Raw genomic sequence first — 12,689 nt, 5'->3', positions numbered from 1 at the left:
TTTGTGCCTGTTTCCTTGCTTTCTTCTCTATGTATATACATACATTACTTTATATATATATATATATACTTAAACTAATAATATATATATATATATATATATATATATATATATATTATTAAAACCAAACTACCACTTTTTGTTAAAAATATCAACTCTCGTCGCAACTCAGTTGACATATACAATTTTCAGTAACCCGAGGTATTTTTAACAAAATTGTCCGGTATTAAATTCTTCGTAACGTAAATAAATAAAACTATTACTCGAAGAATAATTTAATCGGGGATCCAAAAATATTTTTGGCATTAAATTCACAAAACACTAAAATACAATAATTTGGCTAAAAAGCCTCAGAGTTCAACACTAAAATACCCTAAAATTGCATAATTTATGATTTAAAAACTATGGTTCTTACATGATGCAAGTCAAAAGTAGTGCAAGTTCTGAAGGTATAACACATGTCTGGATAATCACACAACAAAGAATTAATGTGTTTAGGCCCAAAAGCTCACAACTAGGATAATAAGAGAGAGCGTGAACTGTCAAAACTATGTCAAACATGTCACTGAAAAGTTAACATTTTTTTGCTTTTGAAAAATTGATGGTATGTTAGCCTTCTACAACCTCTTAGTAATAAAAGATGGATGCATTAGTAAGATTTCTCGAATTGAACAATAACATGAGCTAAGAAATAGAATTTAGATTTCAAAATCCCAAACAGAAAACTTAAGACCAAATGCAAGTTATTACAACTTCTTGATCATAATACACATTTAGTGAAAGGAAAAAAAAAACATAAAATTCGACTACTAAAATAAAGAGAGAGAAAAAGAAAGAAAAAACAAAGAAAAAGGAAAGAAAACTTCTCTCAGTTGGGTAATTCAAGGGGCCTTGTTTGGGTCCTCCGCTCCTGTACCACTATAGTCGCCAGTATACTGGTGAGATGAAAATAAATCAGAATAAAACATGCCTTCTGGTGTCTGTTGAGATGAAGCGAATGCTCGATAGAGAGTGGTCATCCCCAATTCTATTATGGCTTGTCCATCTCACTGATCGATCATCAATTGTTCCATCATAGTTTCCAACCTGCCAAATATTTCCTCGGTGGAGAGATGTGATGGATGTTGAGGATGGTCTTGTGGCCCCTATGGTTCAGCATTTTCCTCCACCGGCATCGCTGCTTGTGGAGCACCAAGATATTCTGTTAGAATCATAAAGTATTTTCCTATCCACTTAACAACGATTGGGGTAGCAGGTTTCACCATTTCTTCACCCTGTTTAGGTGACACTCTCACCTGCTCACAGAGTTTGCTTATCAAGAAAGTATGATTGAAGTAGCCCGTCGAAGGATCAAGAATTGTTGTCCCCCAAAGATTATGAGCTAGTAACACGCCTACATTAAATATGTCACCCTTTATGATAGTAGCTAGTAGACACGCTCTCTGAAATGTTATATCTGACACATTTGAACATGGCTACAACGTATGATGAACAAAAGGTACTGCATGCTTTTGCAATTGGGGTGAAATCCAACGATCACAATTTCCTAGGTGTGCCATCTCTATTTCATACCCAATCTATGCTTGGTCTGCATAAAATATGTAAGATCTCCTGAGTGTCTATTTTTATAACGTTGTCCTCCATAGCTTGAAAGTGACGTCCTTATAGTTCGACAAACCAAATATTTCTTTGATGACTTGAGGTGTGAAGAACACCCTTTTTCCCATCACATAACTCACAAATTGATCATGTGGAAATGGTTTGTCATACTTCAGATCAAAGGCATTGGAGAAGAATTCCACTGCTAATGATTTGCTCGCTATGGTGACAAATGTGGCCAGCTTCTCCCATCATCTAGCAGCAATCATTGCCTGGATGTCAACAAATTCATTTGCTTCCAACTTAATTTTTTTTTCCCTCACAAACTTCTTGACTGTGGGAAGTTTGGCGTGAAACTCTTACGTTTCCATGGTCTTGAATAAGAATGTATCGTGTTGATGGGAGGAAGATGTATTTGTGATCTTAGTTCGTTTTGCTTTCTGTTGGGTTGCCATTAGGTAATGCAAAACAATTATGCACATCCTGGATTCAAAATAATCAAGGTTAGAGAAAGCTTGATAGGGGAGGAAGACTTACCTTTGTTGAGTTGAACACTAGACTTGGAGAAGTAATAAAGATATATATACTAGTTGACTCTTGTTGGAGAGAAGGGTTTGGGGAAAACCGGAGGAGCAATGGTTTTATAACCAAGCCCAACACTTCAGGTGCGCATTGGCATCACTTCAGGCGCGCATTGGCATTGCTTCAAGCGCATATGAAGCGCTTTAGACGCGCATTGGCAGAACCTCCATACAGGAAATGCGCTTCAGGTGCACAGAACGCGCTTCAGGCGCATAGGCAGCGCTTCAGGCGCGCTTTGGCAGAACCTCTAGACAGGAAATGCGCTTCAGGCGCGCATTAGAAGCTCTTCAGACGCATATGCAACGCTTCAGACACAAAACTGTTGAATCGAAACAGCGAAATCGATCCCTAAACACACATTTTGGTTCCTTGATCATACAAAACATCAAGAACTAATACGACTAGCAATTAATACTGAAAAATGAAACTAAAGGAATTAAAATGAATCTGAAATGCAAAAACACCGTGCAAAGGATAGAAATTTGGCAAAAGATAATGTTTCAAGTAACACCGTGCAAAGGATAGAAATTTGGGATAGAAATTTGGGCAAAAGATAATGTTTCAAGTAACACCGTGCAAAAACACCGTGCAAAGGATAGAAATTTGGCAAAAGTGTACTGAATCGTTGCAAGTAATAATAAAACGGTAGTACTAAGTGTCGAACTCAATGATTGCATTTTACTATCGAATTGTATTTAATTACTAAAATTGAACTAAAAGTTTTTGAATTGATTGAAATAATATTTGAAACTAATAACAGTAATAAAATTGATCCTTTATTATAAGAAAAATGTCAGGGAGAGTTTCACTTCGAATCCAACCTTGGTGTCTAATTTGATCTTAGTTACTGAATTCCTTTATTGAATTATTATTGAATTCTCTTTATTATTCTTGCCCTAATATCTTAGTGACAAAACCTTTAATTCCAAAGTAACCCATAATTCCTTAGTGGATTTAAGATTATAATGAAGTCTTACCGTACATGAATTTTCTTGTTAAACTACTGCCTTTGCAACTAATTTAATTGGTTTCATGACCTGCATCTATCCCTAGACTAAAATATCATGAATTTCTCATCTCAAGCATTCGTAAAGTCCACTTCCGTTTCAAAATACGAATCGTAGAATATTTTAAAGTTGACCAAGCAATAAAAAATATTAAGCAAAAAGATGAGAAAAATAATTCAATAAACTCATTCATATAATTAAAAATCAAATCAGAAAAATAAGGGTTTCATTTTGTTACACTCATCTCTAACAAATAGGGTTTAGTTATTCATCACAGAGATAGAAAAGATAGAGAATAGAAAAGAATTACAAAAAAGATTCATGAATGATTCTTGATAAAACTGTTCAAGTGGTGTTATAAACGGTCGTCTTTGAGTTTCTGTGCTAGGGCACAAGTCTTCAAACTTCTCAATAGTCAAAAAGATCCTAGAAAGTGAAAAAAAATGTGTTTTAATGTATGTTGTCGTGTACCACGCACCCCAGGCGCATCTGTTGCATTTCAAGCGCGAATTGGCATATTCAACAATGTGGAAATGCGACCCAAGTGCAGCTGTTGCGCTTCAGACGCACATCTTGTTCTGTTTGATGTTTCCTGCATTATGGATCTTAGCATTTATTTGCACTTGGTTTGACTCCAATTGGACATCTAGAACTCCAGATATGGCTGAAATACTCCACATAGGTCATGTTGATTTTTCACCAAAATTTAGCAATGCACTAAAACAAATAAACAACGTAAAACTACGAAAAATCTCTACTTAATCAAGGAAATAAGAACATAAATATTTCATTAAATCCAAGAACTAAAATAAACAAAATATATCAAATAACTCCTTAAATTAACTATTGATTAAAGATAAATAAGACTAAAAACAATGAAAAATATGTATATGATGAAGAGTCATCGATGGCTCTCGAGGATATGGAGAAAACCACATTCATCACACAATGGGGATGCAATTTGGATTGAAGAATGTTGGGACAACTTATCAAATAGCAATGGTAAATTTGTTTCATGACATGATGCATAAGGAGATATAGGTTTATGTGGATGGTATGATTGCAAAGTCTTGAACCGAAGAAGACCATGTCGTTAACCTTTAAAAATTGTTTGTGTGACTAAGGAAGTTCAAACTCTGTTTAAACCCTGCCTAGTGCACTTTTGGTGTGAGATCAGACAAGTTACTCAGGTTTATCGTTAGTCAAAAGAGGATAGAGGTGGACCCATATAAAGTAAGAGCAATACAAGAAATGTCAACTCCACGCACGAAAAAAAAAGTTCGTGGATTTTTGGGAAGATTGAATTACATTGTCAGGTCCATATCACATCTAACCGCTACATGCAAACCAATTTTCAAGTTGTTGCGCAAAGACCGAAAGGTTGAACGAAATGAGAATTGTCAAAATGCTTTCAAAAAGATTAAACAATACTTGTTAAAACCTCCGATCTTAGTGTCTCTTGTTCTTGGAAAACCACTTATTATGTACTTAATAATACTTGACGAATCAATGGATTGTGTACTAGGGCAGCATGATGAATCTGGTAAGAAATAACAGGCAATTTATTATTTGAGCAAAAAGTTCACTAGTTGTGAAACAAGGGATTTACTGCTTGAACGAACATATTGCACATTAGCATGGGTTGCTTATCAGCTGAGGCAATACATGTTTTTCCATATAACTTGGTTGATGTCTAAAATGGACCCAATTAAGTATATCTTTGAAAAACCTGCTCTTACTGGAAGGATTGTCTGTTGGCAGATGATGTTATCAGTATACGACTTGGTGTATGTTACACATAAGGCTATCAAAGGAAGCACACTAGCAGAGTATTTAGCTCAACAACCTGTAGAAGATTATCAATCAATATAGTGTGAATTCCCGGATGAAAGCATAATGACTTTATTTGAAGAGACTGAATCATCTGAATAAGAAAAATAGACATTGGTGTTTGATGGTTCTTCTAATGCATTAGGGCATGGAATTGGAGTCATTTTGATTTCCCCAGAGAGACAATTCATTCCATTTATGGCTAGTTTGTGTTTTGCTTCCACAAACAATATTGCATAATATGAGGCATGTGCTATGGGAATAAAAGCTGCTATTGAATCAAAGCTAAAATTTCTTTGTTGGTTATATGGCTTATATCCTTAGGAAATTTTATACAATATTATCAACAAGATTATCTAATTATTTCCTATTTGTTTAATATCAAAACCAATATCAAAACCAACTTGTTTAATATTACTTCCTATTTTAACAGTAAAATATTCTAACAGTTTATTTACAGCAGAAGTTCACAATCACATGCAAGATCAATATAAAAAGTAAAAGAGAGAGAGGAAATAGTGCACCAGGATTTTTATACTGGTTCGGCTATCACTTTGATAACCTACATCCAGTCCTGAAATCTAACACAAATTTCAGTCTTTCACTAGAATGATTTGAGAAACGTTTTTACAGACTTTCCAGCGTCACAGCCTATCCATCCAACTCACAATCACTTCTATCACAATACCAACCTATCCCTAAGAGCTACTCGTCAAACTCTAGCGAGATCAAGCTGAGGTTTCTTTTAGATGACCACAAGTATCCTAAAAGATAACCACCAGTGTACACTATTGGATTTCCAAAACTTCAATTACAGAAAATGTTCTTTCACAAAGAATTAAAGAATACTAAGAAAATTTGACTCAATCACAATGTAAGATCTCACACAAAAGTATTATGCCAATGAGTATTTGTGTGTTGTAACAATTTTCCTCTCAAGGTGTTTTCCAGTCTTCAATGTTTATGAAAAAGTGTTATGATTATTGTGAAAAAATTGTGATTGATTCAATTTATATATTTTCAGAAAAACAACATATCAATCGATTTCGTAATCGATTTTATTAAAGTTTAAAACCAGCTTAATCGATTACCTAATCGATTATCGCGTGTCTTGTTTTTCTTGAATCTTGAAAATATATGAACTAATCGATTTCCCAATCGATTCTTTTAATGCAATTATCAGAGACTGATACGCAGTTGTACCAGAATCGATTGACTAATCGATTATACATGTTTTGTTCAAACAACGAGATCAAAACAATCGATTACTCATTCGATTCATATATTAACATAATCGATTTGGCAATAGGCTAAATACTCCCTGTAACTTAGACATTTTACTCCAATCGATTCGTCAATCGACTTGACTTGTCACAGTGACTAAGGTGTTTTACTCTAATCGATTTGCCAATCGATTTGGCTGGTTACAGTGACTAAGATGTCTTACGCCAATCGATTTGGCTGGTTACAGTAGCTTAGCTATTTAGTTAAAATCGATATGCCAATCGATTACGCAATATGTTCTTGATAAATGATTAACCAGTTCATTCTTTCAATCGATCACCTAATCGATTGATGCAAAGCTTGCAACGCAAGAAACTTCTATCAATCGATTAGTGCATTGCTTGCAACTTAAGAAACTTATTTCAATTGATTGTCCAATCGATTTCGTTGATCACAGAACACATGTATGATGAAAAAGTATTTTCATAATCGATTTGCCAATCGATTGATTTAGTATGAGCTTGGTTCTGTGAATCACAAAATCGATTACTCAATTGATGTGCAAATCGATTGTCCAATTGATTTGTTTAAACACAGAACACAGGTTTTGATAAAACCTTTTAAGTAATCGATTTCCCAATCGATTAACTTAGTAACACCTTTATTCTGTGAGTCTGACAATCGATTGCTCAATTGATTGATCAATTGATTTATTACTTGATTGATTAAAACTTATTTTATGATTTCATTGGCAAATACTATGTGAGAACCTATTATGATTAAGTCTACCTAATTGACCCTATTAACACTAGACACTCTTGTACATCAGTCTTCAAGTCTTGTAGGACCTCATCCATCTTTGCTTGATTGCTTGAGTTCCAAGTTTTGTCCAAGTGTGTAGTGTTTGATTATTTGCCTGAAATGTTTCTCAATTCAAATCATTAGATCAATCAAATAATTCATATGTATTGTATGTTTGGGAATTAAATCAAAAACATGATCAGGGAAGCACATGTCTTACATTCTTGAGGTATATAGAGACTCATTGTTGGTCATCCATTAGACGAAAGGAGAATGGGAAACGTGAAATTCTAAGTTGATTCTGTATCATTCCCATATCAAAGAATTGACAGAATACTTTGAGAAGATTACTTTTCACCATATCCCTCGAGAAGGACACTAATTAGTTGACGATCTGGCTACATTGTCGTCAATGTTCAAAATAAGCATTGGTCAGGACGTGCCGATCATAAGAATTCAACAAAGGGATAAGCCTGCATATTGCTTATCAATAGAAGAAGAGTCTGACGGCAAGCCATAGTTTTATGATATCAAATCATATGTTAAGAATAAGAAATATCCACTGGGTATTTCAGAGAACGACAAGAGGGTTTTAAGGAGATTGTCAATGAACTTCTTCTTAAATTGTGATGTGCTATATAAGAGAATTCATGATATGGTTCTCCTCAGATATGTGGATAAAGCGGAGGCAGAGAAAATCATTCAAGAGGTTCACGAAGGTTCTTTTGGAACTCATGCAAATTGGCACACAATGGCAAGAAAAATCTTAAGGGCTAACTACTATTGGTTGACCATGGATTCCGATTGCTTTAGTCGCATAAAGAAATGTCATAAATGTCAAATCTATGTTGATAAAGTACATGTACCGCCCACATCTTTGAATGTTTTAACATCACCATAGTCATTTTCAATGTGAGGAATGGATGTTATTGGACTCATCGATCCTAAGGCTTAAAATGGACACCTGTTTATCCTAGTAACTATTGATTATTTTACAAAATAGGTTGAAGCTGCTTCTTATGTCAATGTAATGAGAAGTGTGGTTGTCAGATTCATCAAAAGAGAATTGATTTGTCGATATGGCTTATCAAATAAGATTCATCACTAACAGGGGCAACTCCTTTCTCATTGGTGTATGGAATGGAAGCGGTACTTTCCATTGAAGTTGAAATTCCTTCGATCAGAGTTTTGATGGAAACAAAACTAGAAAAGGCAGAATAGGTTCAATCACGATTTGACCAATTGAATCTTATAGAAGAAAAAAGAATGATAGCTTTGTATCATGGTCAACTATATCAAAATAGACTTAAAAAAATCTACGAGAAAAGGTCTGTCTTCGAGAGTTTTTAAGAAGGGGACTTAGTGTTAAAGAAAATATTATCCATAAAAAAGGATTCTCATGGAAAGTGGACCCCGAAGTACGGGGACCATATGTTGTGATAAAAGCTTTCTCTAAGGGAGCTCTAATACTCGTAGAAATAGATGGAGATAAGCTTCTACTTCTAGAGTAAACTCAAATGCAGTAAAAAAATATTATGCTTGAAAAAAAATGAAAAAAAAATGAAAAAAATGAAAAAAAAAAATTAAAAAATGGGCTCGCTAGGTTGAAAACCTGAAAAACGACCTAGACAAAAATTAGAGCATCCCGGTGCATTCAAAACTCGGAACCCCAATTACAAGAATGACTAGCGTTTGTTATCCCTTCAACTAAAGCTAAACATATTCATCCATATATTGTAACCCCAATTATTTTATTCCTAGTGTAATGAATGTACATTTTTCAATATTGTCATTCAATATTGTACCTTTTTCACTCTTTCTAAACTAATTTAGTCTCATGGTTGTTTGTTCTAGCATTTTAAAAAAATATTATTTTATGATAATAAATGTTGGAATTTAAAATATGTGTAAATATAAAAAATGTTTTACTTATTTTGACATTTGAAAAATATATACACGAAAACTCGATATATTCTATACATATATGTGGTATTAAAAAATAAATAAATAAAAAGTAATCATTTTAAACAATGCACATTTGATTCGCCTCGAAAAACAAAAGAAGTCACACAAAATGTACTAGAGTGATCATGCAAAAAACAGTTGTTATATTTATTCATCAATTGAATCTTGTAGACGTATAAAATTACATAAGGATCGGGGGGAACCAAAAAATAAACAAGAATTTATCTACATTTCATGCATCTTACATTCTTTTTTTTTTTTTCTTCATGTAGTCACACATGATCTATGCATCTTCATTCATATTTTACATATACTCAACCACCTCTTATGCAATGGATAAAGAATGAATCATGCATATCTTATATTCATACTTTTATATATACTCAATCACTATGTGTTTGTGCAATGCATAAGAAATGAACCATGCATATCTTATATTCATATTTTACATATACTCAATCTTTTGCAATGTATAAGAAATCAAATATCTTCTATTTATACTTTTATTTATACATTATTTATACTTTATACTCAACGACATTTGTGTCACCTTGTTTACTGGACATTTGTGTTGCAATTATCATAAACATTTCTTTTTTTAAATTAAAAAAAAATTACAAATTTCTTCTTTATATACTTACAGCAAATTTCTCTCTTTTTATTTACATTTTAAACCGATCATTTTTCATTTTTACATGTTACTTTGTTTAAAATTTTACATTAATTATTATTTTTGCATTAAACATGTATTACACCTTTTCTTGCATTAGAAATTAATCTAATTTTATAATTTATTCATTTAGACTCTTATATTTAATTATCTTTTATCGTGATAATAATAATATATCACTAAATATAAGTTAATATCAGAAGTTGGAGTACCTTATATATTAAAAGCTAATATATATAATGACAAACAGACTATATTGTCAAAGTTGAGAATTCTATAAGAGTACCAATAACAATACCAATAATACGAATGTACTCCTGTAAATGAGTTACTTTATAAGAAAATGTTCTTAGAATTAAAGGATAGAATACAATGAGATGTAATAAATTAATATTCAAAAAGTTAATTAAAATTTTTTATGTTTATAATCGTTTCAAAAAAAACATTAAATACACGACAGATTAAAAAATACAGGGGATCGAAATCTTTTGACACAAAAATAAAATAAAATATTGAAGTATTATATATATATATATATATATATATATATATATATATATATATATGATATATAGGATCGATAAATAAATAAGTCGAATAAAGATCTAGTGTATGACATATTAATTAAATAAATTTTATTGAATAAAAGAAACTATTTAAGTCTAATAAGATTTAATTTATTTTTTGGTTGAGTTTATTGGACTCAACCTAGTTAGTAAATGCGACGATGAATAAAAAAATTCATAGTAGTTTGTTTTGATAAAAAAAAATATATTATTTGATAGTATATTTTATTTGATAGTATATTTTAAAATTATAAAAGGTGATTAAGAATGTGTAATTATTATTTTTTTAAATGTAATTCTTTGATAGTATATTTGAAAGTTATAATTTTGTTTTAAAGAGTGCTAGAAGAATGACTCATTTTAAATAGTTTGAAAGTTAATATTAATTTGAAGTTGTATTTAAATATTATATATAATTTATTTATTTTGATAAATTTAAATAAAATTGTTTGAATTTTTGGTGTTCGTTCAATAAAAATAAAATAATTTATAATTATTAAAATTATAAGAGTAATCCAAGTCACTAAAACTTTATATAAGGCTAAATAAGTTTTTAATTCTTGTAAAATTATTGGATTTCATTAAAAATTTATATATAAAATTAAATAAGTTTTTAGTCCTTATAGAATGACTGAATTTCACTTTTAATTTTTATAAATTTATTTTTCCCTCTTTAATTTTAAAGATATTATTATTTTCACTTTTGATGTTGTTAAGTCGATGACAATTGATTAAGACCATCTCTAATGAAAGTACCGTTCTTTCCTGAGAGCACCGTGACGACACTATGTCACAACTCCAATCGTGAACTCATCAAGAACTGAAAGTTACGTAATTACACACGCTGGTGGACGAACTCATTTGGCCACCGCTCTAATAGAGTACCATGTGTCAATAACAAGTAGGCAATTTTAAATGAGCCGGTAAACTAAGTCATTATAACATCATTTTTTTAAATTAATTTATATTAATTAATTTAATTTCAAATAAAAAATAAAAAAAAAAAGAGTAATTAAACACTTTTTTTCTTCTTCCATCGTAATCAAACATCAAATTTCACTGCTTTTAGTGATTATTTTAGTATCTGTATATATAGTTAGTATTTTAGTATAATATTTTTGTATCTTAGAAGTATTTTTAGTGTATATTCAATGTGTTTTTTTTGTATTTTTGTATCTGTTTCTATTTTTTTCTCTCCGTATTTGTAGTTAGTATTTGTGTATTTAAGAATTTGTATATGTAGTATATATTTTGTTTATTTGTATTTAACATTTGAAGTATTTTAGTATTTGTATATGTAGTGTAATTTTATTTGTATATATAGTGTATATTTGTATTGATTTGTGTATATTATGTGTAGTATATTTGTTGTGTATTTAATGGGTGGAATTGTCTTCCGATGTGGATGATAAAAGACCAAAGTCTTAAGTTTAATCTGCTAGACATAAACTATAAAGATAGTTGGAGCTGGTACATGACACTACTCTTAGAAGGTATTGGCGATCAAATATGTTGTTGTCCTTCACACTCTAGTAATAATGTTTGAGTCGAGCTTGCGATGATCATGTGAGAGTGTGGCTAATGTAAAGATAATGAGAAGAAAACAATTCTAGCAATATAGTCTCCAAAGTTATCACCTTGAAAGAGTCTCATATGTAAAGTCACAAGGAATATTGAAAAGAAACATAGATACATGAACGATGATCTTTGTATGTTTTTTTATAAAATTTTAAAGGTTATTTTTGTAAATGTATGTATGATTTTTTAATAAATCAAAGAAATAAATAGAATGTAGTTTTTTGTTGTAATATGTGTGAAGATGGTTAAATTTGTTTATGGTAGAGATTTGAGGAGTTCTTCTTATGTTTCCAAAGAAGACAAATAATTTAAGTGCTTTTATTATTGTGTGGCCAATGGTCATACTTTGAGACCAAGAACGAGGATGAAGGGGGGAGAGAGAATAGGGAGTACTCTTATTCTATCCTCGTCATTATCATTTTTTTATCATTTAATTCAGATAAAATATCCCCTATCTCAGTTTGTAGAAGTAATCAAAGTTAGAGATTAAAAAAAAACAAAGAAATAAACAAATTTAAAACTCAAAATTTAAAATTTAACTTCAAATCGAAAAATTATAAAATTATTGAGTGTCGCCCCTTCCCCGACACACCCCAATGTCGTGATCTTACAGTTGTTTTGTTGTTGTTGTGAGTTGACCACCACAGATTATGTTAGTATCATCTTATTAATTATTTTCTCATTTGTGTAGCTGAATTCTTATTATTGTTGTTTATAATTTGTTAGTTTATATTAAGAAGTTCAACAATGTAGCCTAAAGTGATACTCCTCAAATTCCTATAAAAAAAAGTTGCAAAATCGTCGTTGATATCAGTTAAATAATAATAATAATAATAATAATAATAATAATAATAATAATAATAATAA

This window comes from Cicer arietinum, chromosome 3 (assembly GCF_000331145.2).
Source record: "Cicer arietinum cultivar CDC Frontier isolate Library 1 chromosome 3, Cicar.CDCFrontier_v2.0, whole genome shotgun sequence".
Taxonomy (NCBI): domain Eukaryota; kingdom Viridiplantae; phylum Streptophyta; class Magnoliopsida; order Fabales; family Fabaceae; genus Cicer; species Cicer arietinum.
This window is presented reverse-complemented; position numbering follows the sequence as displayed.